This window comes from Hemiscyllium ocellatum, chromosome 1 (genome assembly GCF_020745735.1).
Source record: "Hemiscyllium ocellatum isolate sHemOce1 chromosome 1, sHemOce1.pat.X.cur, whole genome shotgun sequence".
Classification (NCBI taxonomy): domain Eukaryota; kingdom Metazoa; phylum Chordata; class Chondrichthyes; order Orectolobiformes; family Hemiscylliidae; genus Hemiscyllium; species Hemiscyllium ocellatum.
Genome location: NC_083401.1, coordinates 19,867,358 through 19,886,345, shown reverse-complemented (window position 1 = coordinate 19,886,345; position 18,988 = coordinate 19,867,358).

Here is an 18,988-nt window from a genome sequence, read left to right as displayed (position 1 = left end):
CCCATTGTCCACCTTGCTCATAATGCCTTCATAGAATTACAAAAGATTTGTTAAGCATGACTTGCCCTTCATGAACCCATGCTGCATCTCCCAAATGGGACAATTTATATTGAGGTGTCTTGCTATTTCTTCCTTGAAAATAGTTTCAAGCATTCAAGTAAATCTATCATTAGCATAGTTAATCATCTAAGTAATTTATTAGATATATTCTTAAAGTAATCCACTGTATAAATTAGATGCTTTATTTATTTAGAGGTGCCTGGCACCATAATAAGATCATTGGAAATTGGAGCATGAATAAGCATTCAGTCAGAAAGCTGTTGATCACCAGTGGGAGGTGGTTAGATTCCTTCCTTTGGAGATGCTGGTTGCCTGGCACTTGTGTGACATGACCATTATTTTCCACTGAGCAACTCATGCCTGAATATTGTCCAGAGTTTCACCACATCAACTGTAGTGATTCAAGATGGCTTCCAGCCACCAGCACTCGAGGAATTGAGGGACAATAAATGTTTGCCTTATTACCACATCCTGTGAACACTTTTGTTAAAATGTTAATTGTCTCCAACTTGTCAAATTTCTCAAACTGCTAAGTCACTCCATTCTTAATTATATATTCCAATAACATCCTCACAGCAGGTGTTATAGTAACAAGTCTTCAGTTTCCTGTTTTCTTTCTCACACCTTTCATAAATAATAAGTTAACAATCAGTGAAATGATATCCCTAGAATGATTATTTACAAGTAAAACAACACTTGCCTTTAGTAGAATTTACTGCAGCCACTCTAAAAGATTTGCAAACAGCCAGAAATATTTATTTCAAGTTTGACATTTCACATTTTGCTTGATAAAGGTTCTGACCCTCTAACTTTCAGATGAAATCGAAACAAATTTCAGCCAAGCAATGTTATTTTAAGATTATCACTAAGAGAAGATAACGTTAATGAGATTAATTCTTGCTTATGACTTGGAGGAAGAAAGTGAATGTACTATTGCCAAATTTGCAGATGACACTGAAATAGGTGGAAAGGAAGGTAGTGAGAGGGATACAAACAGTTTACAGAGAAAGATTGATAAGGTAAGTAGACAAACTGAGTATAATAAAAGGTAGAACAAAAGAATAGAGTATTATTTAAATTGACAGAAGATGCAGAAAGCTGCAGCACAAAGGGACATGGGGCTACTTATGTACAAAATACAGAAAGCTAGCACACATTAACGGTACGTAATTAGGAAAGGTAATGGAGTGTTGCCCTTATTTCAAGGGAATTGGAGTATCAGAGTAGAGAAGTCTTACTGCACCTGTGTAAGGAGGTGGTGGAACCACATTGAGAGTACTGTGAGCAGTTATCGTTAACTTATTTCAGGAAAGAAATCATTTCATTGGAGGCAGTTCAGAGAAGGTTCGCTTGCATGATCCCGGGTCTGGAGGGATTGTCTTATGAGCAAAGGCTAAACAATTTGGGACTCTGCTCAATAGTTTAGAAGAATGAGAGGTTACCTCATTGAAACATGAAGGATTCTTAAGGGGCATGTCAGTTTAAATGCTGAGAGGATACTCCCCCCCCCCCCCACCCCCCCTCCCCCCGGGGAGAGTCATAGAGTCATAGAGATGTGCAGCACGGAAACAGACCCTTTGGTCCAACCCGTCCATGCCGACCAGATATCCCAACCCAATCTAGTCCCACCTGCCAGCACCCAGCCCATATCCTTCCAAACCCTTCCTATTTGTATACCCATTCAAATGCCTCTTAAATGTTGCAATTGTACCAGCCTCCACCACTTCCTCTGGCAGCTCATTCCATGCACGTACCACCCTCTGCGTGATAAAGTTGCCCCTTAGGTCTCTTTTATATCTTTCTCCTCTCACCCTAAACCTATGCCCTCTTGTTCTGGACTCCCCGACCCCAGGGAAAAGACTTTGCTTATTTATCCTATCCATGAACCTCATGATTTTGTAAACCTCAATAAGGTCAACCTTCAGCCTCTGACACTCTCCCTGTTGCTCAAATCCTCCAACCCTGGAAACATCTTTGTAAATCTTTTCTGAACCCTTTCAAGTTTCGCAACATCTTTCCGATAGGAAGGAGACCAGAATTGCACACAATATTCCAACAGTAGCCTAACCAATGTCCTGTACAGCCGCAAAATGACCTCCCAACTCCTATACTCAATACTCTGACCTATAAAGGAAAGCATACCAAATGCCTTCTTCACTATCCTATCTACCTGCGACTCCCCTTTCAAGGAGCTATGAACCTGCACTCCCAGGTCTCTTTGTTCAGCAACACTCCCTAGGACCTTACCATTAAGTGTATAAGTCCTGCTAAGATTTGCTTTCCCAAAATGCAGCAACTCGCATTTATCTGAATTAAACTCCATCTGCCACTTCTTAGCCCTTTAGCCCATATAGACAAGATCCTGTTGTAATCTGAGGAAACCCTCTTCGCTGTCCACTGCACCTCCAATTTTGGTGTCATCTGCAAACTTACGAACTATACCTTTTATGTTTGCATTCAAATCATTTATGTAAATGACAAAAAGTAGAGGACTCAGCACTGATCCTTGTGGCACTCCACTGGTCACAGGCCTCCAGTCTGAAAAACAACCCTCCACCACCACCCTCTGTCTTCTACCTTTGAGCCAGTTCTGTATTCTCCCTGTATTCCATGAGATCTAACCTTGTTCATCAATCTCCCATGGGGAACCTTGTCGAACGCCTTACTGAAGTCCATATAGATCACATCTACCGCTCTGCCCTCATCATTTCTCTTTGTTACTTCCTCAAAAACCTCAGTCGAGTTTGTGAGACATGATTTCCCATGCAAAGCCATGTTGACTATCCCTAATCAGTCCTTGCCCTTCCAAATACATGTACATCCTGTCCCTCAGGATTCCTTCCAACAACATGCCCACCACCGAGGTCAGGCTCACTGGTCTGTCGTTCCCAGGCTTGTCCTTACCACCCTCCTTAAACAGTGGCACCATGTTTGCCAATCTCCAGTCTTCTGGCATCTCACCTGTGACTATCGATGACACAAATATCTCAGCAAGAGGCCCAGCAATCACTTCTCTTGCTTCCCACAGAGTTGTAGGGTATACCTGATCAGGTCCGGTGGATTTATCCACCTTTATGCATTTCAAGAAATCTAGCACTTCCTTCCAAAATTTGGACATTTTGCAAGGTGTCACCATCTATTTTGCTACATTCTATATCTTCCATATCCTTTTCTACAGTAAATACTGATGCAAAATACTGCCTCATTTCCCAAGAGTAGGTCAAGTTTGCACCTTCTCTAGTAGGTACATCCACATGCTGAATCAGAAAATTGTCTTGGACACAATTAACAAATTCCTCTCCATCTAACCCCTTAACAATATGGCAGTCCCAGTCTATGTTTGGAAAGTTAAAATCCCCTACCATAACCACCCTATTATTCTTACAGATCGCTGACATCTCCTTACAAATGTGTTTCTCAATTTCCCTCTGACTATTGGAGGGTCTATAATACAATCCCAATAAGGTGATCATCCCTTTCTTATTTCTCAGTTCCACCCAAATAACTTCCCTGGATGTATTTCCAGGAATAACCACTCTCAGCACAGCTATAACGCTATCCCTTATCAAAAATGCCACTCCCCCTCCTCTCTTGCCTCCCTTTCTATCCTTCCTGTAGCATTTGTATCCTGGAATACTAAGCTGCCAGTCCTGCTCATCCCTGAGCCAAGTTTCTGTAATTGCTATGATATCCCAGTTCCTCACCATGCCCTGAGTTCATCTGCCTTCCCTGTTCGACCCCTTGCCTTGAAATGAAAGCAGTTTAATTTATTAGTCCTTCCTTGTCCCTGCCTGCCCTGACTGTTTGAGTCGCTTCTGTTCACAACTGTACCAGTCTCAGATTGATCTCTTTCCTCACCACCTCTCTGGGTCCCACCCACCAACCCCCCCACCACCCCCCCCCCCCAACACACAAACACACATCTTACTAGTTTAAATCCTCCTGAGCAGTTCTAGCAAAGCTCCCTGCCAGTACATTAGTCCCCTTCCAATTTAGGTGCCATCCATCCTTCTTGTACAGGTCAGTTCTACCCCAAAAGAGATTCTAATGATCCAAAAATGTGAATCATTCTCCCATACACCAGCTCCTCAGCCATACATTCATCTCTCTATCCTCTATTCCTGCCCTCACTAGCTCGTAGCACCGGGAGTAATCCAGATATTACTACTCTTGAGGACCTCCTTTTTAAATTTCTGCCTAACTCCCTTCAGAATCTCAACCTTTTCCTTTCCTATATCGTTGGTTCCAATGTGGACAATGACCTCATGCTGGCCCCTCTCCCCCTTGAGAACATTCTGCACCCTCTCTGAGACATCTGATCCTGGCACCAGGGAGGCAATGCACCATTCCGATTTTTCACTGTTGGCCACAGAAATGTCTGTCTGAACCTCGTACTAGAGAATCCCCTAACACAATTGATCTCTTGGAATCCGATGTAGCTCTCATTTCGTAGAGCCAGTCTCAATGCCAGGAACCTGGCAGTTCTTGCTTTTTTGTTCCTTTCATTTACTTGGTTTTCAGTTCTGTCCATTTATTATACCTTTTTTATTTCTCTTCTTAATCAATCAATATCAATATCCTTTGATTGTCACTTGTACTCCATTGTAGGAGTGCAGTGAAAATCTTATACAATGTTTGCCTTCTAATGGTGACATCTTAGGTACAACTTTATTTTCCATGATGTAGCTTCTTAGCAAAATGTATATCTGTGTCTTTAGGAAATGAAGGTGTATAGTAACATGATCGATACATTATAGGGAATTCACACCAAATAAGGAGTGATGATATCACAGTAACTCTGGCATTGAATTGAAGGAAACAAAATAGCAGAACCAACCATGCATTGCACACAGGTAAGCCGCTCTAAGTTATAAAATCAACTTAACATGCTTAAAACACCATTTTGTTTCAAATCATGAGGACAGTGTTGTTAAACTGAAAACACCCTTTAACCTGGAGATAATTTTCTGGTTTTGCAGTTGAGGCTAAGGCTTGTTGATCAAAGTTTCTCAGCTTACCTCTCGCTTGCTTCTGAAACACCCTCGTTGTGTGTCCAATGTGAAACATAATTGTTCATGTGAAGAACATTTTGAAGAGCTCTCAAAACTGTATTTCTGAGCAAGTTGAATCTGAAAAATCCCTGAAGAAAACCCCATGTGTCTACTGGCGTCAATATGTACGCCAGGACACCAAATCAACAGCAATCTGAACATTCCAGACCTTATTTCTCTCCTCCTCTATTCAACAACTAACTAGTATTGATCACTGTTTATCCATAAAGGAAACCTGCTGGAAAAATGAGTCTGTTTTTGGTGCTTGTAAGTCTGCATGTATGCACGTGTTAGTATTAATATGTTTGGGTTATTTGGAGTGATAAACGTTTAAATTTTCAGATTAAAAATTCATGTGTCAACCAATTTTGCATCACTTGTGCAAGTTTTTGTTTTACAATAAGTCAATAGTGATTTGTTATTAAAGAAATCTGGTTGATGGATCATGTTAGTCTAAATCTAAAATAGAGAATGGCATATGAGTGGTCATATTGGGAATGTTTGAATAATTGCATTTACATTGTGAACTGTAGAGAGTGAGCCTAGAGAGAATGCACTGTTCCCATCAGAATCACAACACTATCAATAATGTGCTCAAGGTAACAAACATGCAACTTCCAGATATGACACTTTTCATTAAACAGCATGTCTTGTTAATGATTGAAAACTGTTCCAACCATCAGATTATGTTCTCCAATGGGTTCCCCGTGAACTAAGATGTAATCCACGTTGTATTTCATTCTTTTGTTCATCTGTGTGTGAGGAGCTAGGTAGTTATTAGAAGTTTCCTGAAACAAGGTTTCTCTTCATATTTCAGAATTTCTCTGTTCTGTTTTCGGATCTCTGCTCGCTTCATCGGCTATATTGCTTTCCCGAAAGTGAGCTGTTCTTTAGGCTGCAATAGTCGTGGCAGTGGTTCATCAGCAATGCCTACTACTGTGAGCCAATTCTGTATAAATCCTGCTTTTGGATCTCCATAGTCACATCCTTCAACAATCTTGTAAAGGTTATAAATTAAAGCACTTGGTGTCACATTTAGTGTGCTGCTAAATTAGTTTTTTTTTTAAACACTGGTTAGGTTTTGCTTACCAGATCCTCAAATATAGTCTAGTTGTCAGACATAAAGCCTGTGTGACAGTGTGATCAGGTTCTGGTACACATGCACATCTTGTTGTACAACCTGAAAGCCTTTATAAGTTGACTTTTTGACAATGTCGCCTCTTAATTGTCATAGCAGCCTGGACTCTTTCACGAGTTCTGCTAATATTTGCTGCCACTTTTTCAGACCTGACTTTTCAGTCTTTAATGGAGCTTTTTACCTGTGCCTATCACTACAGCATCCCCACTGTTCTATGATCAGTGAGTCTAGGAAAGATTACCAATGTTTAAAATGATAATTGTTTTATTTCATTAAGAGGAACTAGATACATTTTTACAAAATTATGACTAACTTTGTTGAAGCCACAAATGATGTTAGTCAGTCATTTTCATAATTTATCTGTGGGATGTGGACATGTCCATCTAGACCAGGATTTATTGTTCATCCCTATTTGTCCAGGGGGTAGATAAGAGTCAACCACATTGCCACAGGTCTGGAGTCACATGTAGAGCAGATCAGATAAGGATGAGAGATTCCCTTTCCTAAAGGGATGGATTTTTATGACAATCAACAGCAGTTGCAATTAGGCTTAGCTTTGTATTGAGTTCAAGTTTCACCAGTTGCCATAGTGGAACTTGAACCCATGTTCTTCAGACCATTGGTATGGAGTTGTTGCTTAATCCAGCAACTTAATCACAATGCCACAGCTGATGATCACTCACATCATGACAGTGGGAGGTGTCACTTGTATTGCTCTCAACAGTGGGGAGGTGGTGGCATGATCACTAGACCAGTAATCCAGGGATTTAGATGAAGCCCTGGGGACCCAGGTTCAAATCTCACTACAGCAGATGGTGGAATTTCAATTGAATGAAAGTCTGAAATTAAGAATCTAATGACAACCATGAACCCATTGCTGACTGTTGGGGAAAAAAAAACATCTGGTTCATTAATGCCTTTTTGGGAAGGATACAGTCATCCTTACCTGGTCTGGCCTACACATGACTCCAGACCCACAGCAATGTGGTTCACTCTTAAAAGGGTTAGGGATGGGCCTAGACAACAATGCCCTCATCCCAGGAATGTATTTTATTAAAAAAAACTCTTTCAATCTCCTACACTATATACAAAATGTGATGGACAATAGATATAAAAAGTTTAACTTCAGTAATAATAATTAGCTTTTTAAATAAGCTTTCACACTTTTGCAGATGATTCGAGTTTCACAGTGAATGAAAAGGAACACAAGAAATTGGAGTGTGTGTACACCCCCCAGCCTCTGTGCCTGCTCCGTTGTGTAATACTTGGGCTTCAACTCCACTTTCCAGCCCATTCCCATATCTCTTGATTCTCTGAGAGACAAACAAAAATATTTCAATCCTGGAATAATATAGCATAGGAACAAGCTCTTTATCTATGCCAACCAACACCAAACTACACCAATCCCATTTAACTGCCTTTGGTCCATATTCTGTCTAACCATACTGAAAATGGACTTCCCCTAATTTATGCATTATCCTTACCTTTCTCCATAACGACTTTGAAACTTACTGAGTTATGGTCACTATACCCAAAATACTCACCCACTGAAATTTGACCAGATTCACTCTCTCCGATTAGATCCAGCACTGTCTTCTCTCTGGTAGAACTACCTATGTACTGGCACAAAAATCTCTTTTAAAATTCCACCCTGTGTAATCCTTTCACACTAAGCCAACTTAGCAAAAGATGAAATCCCCTAAAATGATAGCCCTGTTTCTCTCACATCTTTCTGTGATTGGACTACATATCTGCTCATCTACCACCCTCCGAATGTTCAGCAGTCTGTAGTTTAATCCCAGCAAGGTAATTATCTCTTTTTTTATTTCTAAGCTCTATCCAGATTACCTCATTTGAAGACCCTTGAAGGACATCCTCCCTCATTGCTTCAGCAATACCCCATCTCTTCTACTTCCCCCTGCTATTGCATCTGAAACTTCTGGATCCTGGAACATTGAGCTGTCAACCTGGGTTTTCCTTCAAGCAATTCAGTGGTCTACATTCTGGGTTTCTGCTCGAACATCTTCGCTACTATTTACAAAAAAAATTAGTGTGAGTTTCAGGTGTAATCATTCTTGCTTTTGGATTCCTTTTCTTTGGCTTATGAGGAATCTTCAGTGCAGCAAAGTCTTGAGGTGAAAATTGTCTTTTGCAAATGCTGATGGCTGGTTTCAATGATCAGTGGTTGTAGATCAGGATCCCATCATGTAATGCTCGCAAATCCTCCACATTACATGCAGAAAGTGATTGGACAGATCTTGTCTTTGCACCACTCATGAATGACATCAACCGTGTTTCACTTCTGAAGTTCAATCATATAAGAGTGAGGGCTGGTCCAGAGAGATTATGTCTTCCTGAAAATAAGGGCATCTTTCAATAGATCCTTGGTATGAAGATGTGATGTTTACCTCAGGAGTAGTCCTATAATTAGACGGTGTTCTGCTGAAGGAGACTTTGGGAAGACTGATAAGGGTTTGCAGCTTTGACACTTTGCCCTTGCTTCTGGAAAATTACCATCATCAGTCCAGCAATAACGAGGAAGAACAACGATAAAGAGATCACCACACCTATTATAGGAAACACGAAAGATGGATGTCAATAAGACATTCAGTAATTGCTTTGAAAAACGAAACCTAACATTACTATGGGTGATGGTAGCTAGCTAGCTCAGTGGTATGCCAGCGCCAGGGACCTGGGTTTGATTGGTTGGAGTTTGCACATTCTCTCTGTGTCTGCGCAAGTTTTCTCCGGGGCTCCCCTTTCCTCCCACAGTCCAAAGATATGCAGGTCAGGAGGGATGGATATGTTAAATTCCTGGGATACAGGCCACGTGGATTAGCCATGAGAAATGCAGGGTTATAGGGTAAAGGTATGAGTCTGGGTTATATGTGTTTTAGAGCATTGGTGAGGACTGAATAGCCTGCTTCTATGCTGTAAGGATTCTATGATTTCCATGTTTTGTTAAAATAAACAAAAAAAGTTATATTTTCCATCTCAGACACTTTATTTTCTGCCAGCTTTACACTTACCCTTCCTCCAACCTAAGGGATACCTTCTGCAATGGCTATAAGGACCACTAGCTTTCTCCTAGTGATGCCTAGGTTGTGGGTGCGGACAATAGAAGAACATCACAAGGAAGCTCAACCCTGTCTTCATTCCCCATTTGTGTAATGGTAAATGCTAAAGTCTCCATAGTTCCAGAGGGCTGCTCTCTCGTTAGAAAGCGATGTGTTTAACCCAAGGGTCAATGCAGGTTACGAAGCCAAGACCTTTTTCCGAGGCCCCAGCTGATATAGGAATTGTACCTGTGCTGTTGACATCACTCTGTGTCAGCAAAGCAGTCATCCGAGCTGACCAACCCATGTGACGCATTCCAAAATCTAAAATTATTTTTCAATTTTTTTTACATTAAGGTCAACATTAGTGCTCTTATTGGAAACTCCAATTGGCAACAGCTACAGAAACCAGGGCAGACATTAAACTTCCCAACCTATAGCCCTTGTTTACTCAATAATCTCTTTACACATCAGACCAAGGCAGTATGAGTTTCTCTAAGTGTAACAGTTTTTATTCACTATGTTTTTAAGTGACTACTCCACGCTTCTGGCTCTACTTTCCAGCTCTTTCTACAGCTCTATCAAAAAAAAATTCAACATCTTTGAATATTCCTTAATTTTGTTGGCCTTTTTTTTGTGTGTCTGAGCTTCCCAAAGAATTAATGGCCTTTTTTTGAGAATGCCATAGCTCCATTTCAGTGCTGTATCTTCCCCTGTTTGTCTCTGGATAATCAGCGAGCTCTCTGGTCCATGTCTCTCTGCTGATATTAGCTTTTTAATTGGCACCACCTACTCCAAGTCCATTTCATTACCCTTTCTCTCTCCCTACCTCACCCTTTATGTTTGATTCAAAGTTAATCCACTTCCACACAGAATTATGTTACAATCCCTGCACAATTGCGTATGAAATAATTTGTATTCTTAGAATAGACAAGGAAGGCTTCAACCTTCCACCTTTATGTCTTATAAAATCATACAGCATTGGAGACCATTAAACCCATCATACCTGTAATGGCAGTGCATAATTCCCCTACCTTTTCCTGATAAACCTTTTTGCACTTCAAGTATGCTTTTGATTTTATTTTACTAACAAATCTCCTTCGCCTGGCCTTTCAGCAATGTATTCCTGACCACAAAAAGTTGCTTCCAAAAAACAAATGCTTGTCTCCTGTCAGTTGTTTTTTTGCCAAATTCTTTCAATCGGTGTCCTCTGGTAACCAGTTCTTAAGGCAATGCAAATATTTTCTTTTCATTTGTCCTGTCTAGTGATCAGGCTTATTCTCCGCCTATCCTCTTAATATTTGGATCTTATACATGTACTTTAGGATGGCACGGTGGTTCAGTGGTTAGCACTGCTGTCTCACAGTGCCAAGAACCCAGTTCACTTCCACACTCGAGTGACTGTCTGTGCGAAGTTTGCACATTCTCCCCGTGTCAGCATGGGTTTCCTCTGGGAGCTCCGGTTTCCTCCCACAGTCAAAAGATGAGCAGGTCAGGTGAATTGGCCATGGGAAATTGCCCTATCGTGATCAGGGATGTGCAAGCTAGGTGAGTTAGCCATGGTACATGTGGGGTTACAAGGATAGAAGGTAAATCAGGGGGGGATGTTCTTCGAAAGGTTGGTGTGGGCTTGATGGACTGAATGACCTGTTTCCACACTGATGGGATTCTATGATACTTACTGATTTTGTAGTGTCTTCTGATGTTGTCATTAAACAATGCGACTGTGATATTCTGAGAAAAGAAAGCAATGAAACTCATTACCTTGGCGTTCAATCGCTGTTTTAGAGAAGATAGAGATCCAGGGATGTAGCCTTTAGGTTGATGAAGGCTAACGCAAACAGACTACCAACAGCTGATCAGTGAGGGAGAAATTGTAACCTGCATTTGGCGCATTTCTCTCTAAATCTTTCATGTACTGGTTCGAACATCTTTTAAATGTTGTAAATGTACCCATATCTACCACTTCCTCTGGCAATTCATTCATCACCCTCTGTGTGAAAAAGTTGCCAATCAGATCCCTTTTATCTTTCTCCTCTCACCTTAAAAAATGCCTCCTAGTTTTGAAGTCTCCCATCCTTGGGAAAAGACCTTTGCTATTCACATTATCTATGCCCTCATAACTTTATAAACCTCTACCCCTCAATCTCCCATGCTTCAGTGAAAAAATGTCCCAGCCTGTCCAGCCTATCTTTATAACTCAAACCTTCCATTCCTTCAAGAATCCTTCCTGAACCCTATCCTTCCTATTACAGGACGAACAGAACTGCACGCTGTCCTCCAAAAGTATTCTCACCAACCTCAACACGATGTCCCAACTCCTACACTCAATAGTCTGAGCAATGAAGACAAGTGTGCTAAACGCCTTCTTAACCACCCTGACTACCTGTAATGCAACTTTCAAAGAAGTATGTACTGAATGCAAAGATCTCTGCTCAACAATGCTATCCAGGACCCTACCATTAACTGTATAAGGTCTGCCCATGTTTGTTTTACCAAAATGCAATACTTCATATTTATCCCAATCAACCTCTACCTGCCACTCCTCAGCCCATTGGCCGAATTGATCAAGGTCCCTTTGTAATCCTGTAAGTTCATAACAGCTTCCATAACTACTCAAGAAGCAAATGGTTTTGGCCAATTAGTAATACAAAGATTATTTTTCCAGTTGGATTCTGTGGGACTCAGTATTGGATCACTTGCTGCTCATGGTTGCTAATAATGATTTCGGTTTAAACATTTGTGCCAAGATAAAGATTTTATTGACTATTCACTAAATGGCCAAGCAGCAAATAGTTAAGAGAAAGGTGTAGACTGCGAGAAGATATTGGAGGGTCACTGCTGATTTGATGGATGAGGAAGTGGAAGGGTGGGTTAGTAAGTTTGCCAATGACATGAAGGTTGTAGGTAATGTGGAGAGCTGTTGTAGGTTGCAGCGGGACCTTGACAGGATGCAGAACTGAGCTGAAAAGTAGCAGATGGAGTTCAACCTGGAGAAGTGTGAAATAATTCATTTTGTAAGGCTGAATTTGAATGCAGATTACAGGGCTAAATACAGGATTCTTGGCAATGTGAAGAAAAAAGGAAACTTCAGGTCCATGTCCATAGATCCCTCAAAATTGTCACTAGGTGAAGAAGGCTTTCATTGGCAGCAGGATTGAGTTTAAGAGCCACAATGTTATGCTGCAGCTCTATAAAGCTGTGCTTAGGCAATACTTTGAATATGTGTTCAGTTCTGGTTGCCTCATTATATGAAGCATTTGGAAACTTTAGAGCACATTCAGAGGAAATTTACCAGGATGCTGCCTGGACTGGAGGGCATGTCTTATGAAGAAAGTTTGAGGTAGCTAGGGCTTTTCCCATTCGAGCAAAGAATGATGAGAGGTGACTTGATAGAGGTGTACAAGCTAAGAGGCATAGGTAGAGTGGATAACCAGAGACATTTTCCCAGGACCGAAATGTCCATCATGAGGGGACATAATTTTAAGGTGATTAGGGAAAGGTTTATGGGAAATGTCAAAGATAGGTTCTTTACACAAAGAGTGGTGGATGCATGGAATGCACTGCCAGCAGTGGTATTAGAGTCAGAAACATTAGGAGAAAGTCAGGACTGCAGATGGTGGAGATCAGAGTCGAGAGTGAGGTGCTGGAAAAGCACAGCAGGTCAGGCAGCATCCGATGAGCAGGAGAATCGATGTTTCAGGTGCAATTCTTTCATCAGGAATGAGACTTGTGAGCCAAGGGGGCTGAGATATAAATGGCAGGGGGTGGGGGTGTGGGGAAGGTAGCTGGGAATGTGAGAGGTAGATGAAGGTTGGGCATGGGATATGGGTGTCACTTACTAGGCCATAATCTTTATCCTTAATTTCTCAGAGAGCAGTTAAGACTCAACCACATTTCTGTGGGTCCAGAGTGACATGTAGGCCAGACCAGAAATTTCCTTCCTTAAAGGACATTAATCTCTGGACTCATAGTCTAGCAACAATACAATGAGGCCATCACCTCCCCTTTCTTGTTGAGGGAGGGGGTGGCATAGTTGCAACCTTACTGACTTGGACATGCAGAGCCTCAGGATAATGTTCAGGATAATGACAGATCATGCAATTTGAATTCAATCTTTATTTAAGAAGTCTAGTAAACAGCAGACCCATTACAGCTGAGAGCGAACAAATTATTCCCACCTTACTGATCTGATTAGATGCAGCAGTGGGAGTTGTTTTATTCAGGTCATGGTGATAGGTGATCAGGGGATAAAATGGACAGTTTTCTCTCGAGTAGAAAACCAACTGGAATACAGAGGAACTTCAATTACCTGAATTTCGGATCACCCAAACAAGATTGCAAGGTCCCGATGCGTGGTTAACGATGTTATCTGACATCGATTATCCAGCATTCCATTAAACAAATAAAATACTCCCTGCCCATGTCCTTCAGATAATTGAAGCTCCTCTGTATTAAGATAGAAAAGACAGTAAAAGTTAAACACTTTTGGGGACTGGTGGAATAAAAGGATCATTTGCTGCCTAGCAGAGGCACATCTTTCGATGATTCAGTCCAATAATAATTTGAAAAGGGGTCTATTCAGTCCAGTAAGCTATGCTTTAAAACTTACAGGATGACAGGCAGGACTGGGCCTAAATCAGGTCTGAAGAATGGAGCGAAGGAATTGGGAAATGTTCCATGTTCATGCGAACAACATTTTCTTTACTCAGCGAGTCGTGAGTTCATGGAATGCCCTGCCACTAACAGTGGTGGACTCTCCCTCTTTATGGGCATTTAAACGGGCATTGGATAGGCATATGGAGGAAAGTGGGCTAGTGTAGGTTAGGTGGGCTTGGATGGGTGCAACATCGAGGGCCGAAGGGCCTGTACTGCGCTGTATTTTTCTATGTTCTATGTTCTATCTGCTTCAATAGCAGAGGTAGAGGAGTCAGATGTTTGGAAGGTGAAATCTTTTGGCTGAATTTTTGATCTAGGTTCAGAGACATTTCCCAATCATCCTCAAAATGACGAAATGTCTAAAAACAACCTTCCAGCTCAGTGAGCAAACATACATCCATTACCTAATATCTGTCATAGCTGAGATCGCTAGGATCTTTTATTAAGAAAGCTGTAGCATTACAAAATTAGGCAGAGGCAATATGGTTTTGTGAAAGGGAAATCATGTTTGATAAATTTATCGAGTGCTTTGACGTTGTAATGAAAAGGATGGATAGTGGATCATGTATTTGGATTTTCAAAAGACAGATGATAATGTGTCACATAAATGTCTACCATGTAAGATATGGTGTTGGAATGATATATTAGCATGGATGGTGTTGGGATGATATATTAGTATGGATGGAGAATTTGTTACCCAACAGGAAACAGAGAGTCAGAATAAATGAATTAGAGCCATTGAGTCATAGAGATGTACTGCACAGAAACAGACCCTTCGGTCCAATTCATCCATGCTGACCAGATAACCTAAATGAATCTAGTCCCATTTGCCAGCATTTACCCCCTAAACTCTTCCTATTCACGTGCCCATCCAGATGCTTTTTAAATGTTGTAACTATACCTCCACCACTTCCTCTGGCAGCTCATTCCATACACATACCATTCCTTGCCTGAAAATGTTGCCCCTCAAGTCCCTTTCTAATCTTACCCCTTGCACCTTAAACCTATCTCCTTTAGTTTTGGACTCCCCTACCCTGGGGAAAAGACCTTGACTATTCACCCTATCTATGTTCCTCATGATTTTATAAGGTCACCCCTCAGCCTCTGATGCTCAAGAGAAAACAGCCCCAGCCTATTGAGCTTCTCGTCAGTTTGGAAAATTGTAACTAAGTAAGTGTCCCTTTTCCTTCAGGTTTTGACTATCCAGCCCTGAAGAACAATTTACAGGTTGCCTGTCTTGCCAAATGAGGTGGAATTGGTAATCTAAGTGGGACGTTTATCAATGCTGGACAACTTGAGAAATCGTCACTCACCATCGAGAAATTTGGCCGGTCCATTAAACAGCTGATGTTTTGGTGATTCAAGAACTGTTTGAGGGACACTATACTGCAATTACTGAATACTGGATTCATCATCCACCTGTACAAAGAAAAACACACTTTTGAGCAAAGACAATTACTTTGGGAAAACTGAAGGCAATCAACAAATGAGGTTCCTTTGTTTGTTTTTAATATTCCAGGTGTGAGTATAGAGGCGATTTATTTTAATGGCTTCAGGGATTTGACTTATATAGAGACCACAATAGCCCAGATGGTTCTTTTTCAAAGATTGAAAGCTCAATAGAGTCATAGAGTTCTTCATGCCCATATCCCTCAGGATCCTACTCATGTACTTATCCAAACGTCTTTTAAGCATTATAATTGTGCCCATATCCACTATTTCTCAGCAAGTTCATTCCACACACAAACCACACTCTGTATCAACAAATTACCCTTTCATGTCTTCTTAAAATCTCTCTCCTCTCACCTTAAAAATGTGCCCCCTCGTCTTGAAATCCCCCACCCGAGAGAAAAAAAATCTATCATTAACACAATCTGTACCACTAATGTCTTATAAACTAGAATTTAATAGAAGTGGTTCAAGTTATGAACCATTTTGATAGAGTAGAAATTCCAGTGAGACACTTGATGGGGAGGTTACTAAATAGAGGACACAGATTTAAGAAAACTGCAAAAATGGGTAAATGTAGGAGATTTTATTTTGTTGGTGTGCACTCCACCATGCTATCAGGTCATAGCTGACCTACACATCAACTCCATTTACTATTGTCCCAGAACCCCTTAGTAAGGGTAACCCTAGAGAGGTTATCCTTACTTAGCAAATATGTATCAATCTCCTTCAGCATCCAATTATCCGTGTATCCATAGCTTTCTGGATAAGGAACTAACAGATTCCCACTTCCATTTCTAAATGGTGCAGCTCTGATTTAACGTAATTTCAACTATTCCCCAGAGTAGGGGAGGTCACAACTAGAGGACAAAATTTTGAGGGTGAGAGGAGAAAGATTTAAAAGGGACCCCAGGGGCAACTTTTTCATGCAGAGGGTGGTGCATGAAGGGAATGAACTACCAGAGCAAGTGATACATGCTTGTCTAGTTGCAACGTTTAAAAGGCATTTGGACAGGTATGTGAATAAGAAAGCTTTAGAGGGATATGGAGAAAGTGAGGACTGCAGATGCTGGAGATCAGAGCTGAAAAATGTGTTGCTGGAAAAGCATAGCAGGAAGGCAGCATCCAAGGAGCAGGAGAATCGACGTTTCAGGCAAAAGCCCTTCTTCAGCCCTCCTTAGAGGGATATGGGCCAAACATAGGCAAATGGGATTAATTTAGTTTGAGAACATACAGCCATAGAGATGTACAGCATGGAAACAGACCCTTAGGTCCAACTTGTCCATGCCGATCAGATATCCCAACCCAATCTAATCCCACCTGCCAGCACCCGGCCCATATTCTTCCAAACCCTTTCTATTCATATACCCATCCAGATTCCTTTTAAATGTTGTAATTGTACCAGCCTCCACCACTTCCTCTGGCAGCTCATTCCATACATGCACCACCTTCTGCGTGAAAATATTACCCTTTAGATCTCTTTTATATCTTTCCTCTCTCATCCTAAACCTATGCCCTCTAGTTCTGGACTCACCCACCCCAGGGAAAAGACTTTGTCTATTTATCCTATCCATACCCCTCATAGTTTTATAAACCTCTATAAGGTCACCCCTCAGCCTCCGACGCTCCAGGAAAAACAGCCCCAGCCTGTTCAGCCTCTCCCTATAGCTCAAATCCTCCAACCCTGGCAACATCCTTGTAAATATTTTCTGAACCCTTTCAAGTTTCACAACATTTTTCCGATAGGAAGGAGACCAGAATTGCATGCAATATTCCAACTGTGGCCTAACCAATGTCTTGTACAGCTGCAACATGGCCTCCCAACTCCTATACCCAATACTCTGACCAATAAAGGAAAGCATACCAAACGCCTTCTTCACTATCCAATCTACCTGCGACTACACTTTCAAGGAGCTACAAACCTGCACTCCAAGGTCCCTTTGTTCAGCAACACTCCCTAGGACCTTACCATTAAGTGCATAAGTCCTGCTAAGATTTGCTTTCCCAAAATGCAGCACCTCACATTTATCTAAATTAAATTCCATCTGTCACTCCTCAGCCCATTGGCCCATCTGATGATCGATGTGGACGAATTGAACCGAAGGATTTGTTTTCATGCTGTATGATTCTATGACTCATTGACTTTATCTCTGACTCTGTAACAGTATAGCACAGGAGCAGGCTCTTCAGCCAATCATGTCTATGCTGTCCATGATATCATTCCAAACTAATTCAATCTGCCTGAACGTGGTCTGTATCTTTCTATTTTCTGCCTGTTCATATGTCTGTCTAAATGCTTCTTAAACTTTGCTATTATACCTGCTTCTACTAAATCACCTGACAGTGCCTTCCAGGCACCTACCACCCTCTGTGTAAAAAAAGATTTGCCTCACACATCTCCTTTAAACAATCCCTCACTCACCTTAAACCTATGCCCCCTCCCCCATATTTGAGATTTCCAAACTGGAAAATAAGACTGAGTGTCCACCTATCGATGTCTCCCATAATTTTATATACTTCTATCAGGTCGCCCCTCAGCCACTGATACCCTAGCAAAAACAATCCAAATTTGTCCAAAATCTCCTTGTAGCTAATGCATTCCATACCAGGGAGCATCTGGGTAAATCTCTTTTGTACCCTCTCCATAGCCTCCACATCCTTCCTACAGTGCAGCGATCAGAGCTGCACACAATACTCAAATTGGGCAGCGGCAACCTGAAAATGCACTGCATCTGGAACTAGGGAGACCAGAGTTGAAAAGTGTGGTGCTGGAAAAGCGCAGCAGGCCAGCCAGCATCCGAGGAGCAGGAGAATTGACGTTTTGGGCATAAGCCCTTCTTCAGGAATGTGGGCTTATGCCTGGAATGTCGATTCTCCTGCTCCTCGGATGCTGCCTGGCCTGCTGCGCTTTTCCAGCACCACACTTTCAAACTCTGGTCTCCAGCATCTGCAGTCCTCACTTTCTCCTAGGGAGAACATAGAACAGTACAGCACAGGAATGGGCCCTTCAGCCCACGATGCTGTGCTAAACATGACACCAAATGAAACTAATCCCTTCTGCCTGCCCTTGGTCCCTATCCCTCCATTCCTTGTGTATTCATGTGCTTATCTAAAAGTCTCTTAAAGGCCCCTATCATATCTGTCTCCACCACCCTGGCAGCACATTCCACACTCCTACCACTCACTGTGTAAAAACCTCACATCTCCTTGAACTTTCCCCCCCTCACCTAAAATGCATGCCCCCCTAGTTTTACATACTTCAATTCTGGGAAAAAGATTCTGACCGTCAACTGTGTGTATGTCATCTCATAATTTTATAGACTTCTATCAAGTCACCCCTCAGCCTCCGCTGCTCCAGAATTTTTTTTCTCTCTCTAGCCTCTCCTTGTAGTTCTTACTCTCTAATCCAGGTAACATCCCGGTAAACCTCTTCTGCACCCTCTCCAAAGCCTCCACATGTAATATAGCAACCAGAATTCAATGCAATACTCCAAGTGTGGCTAACTAAAGTCTTAAAAAGCCACCTTACATAGTGAACTTCGATAACCTTGCCCCATTGATATGGCATAGGCATT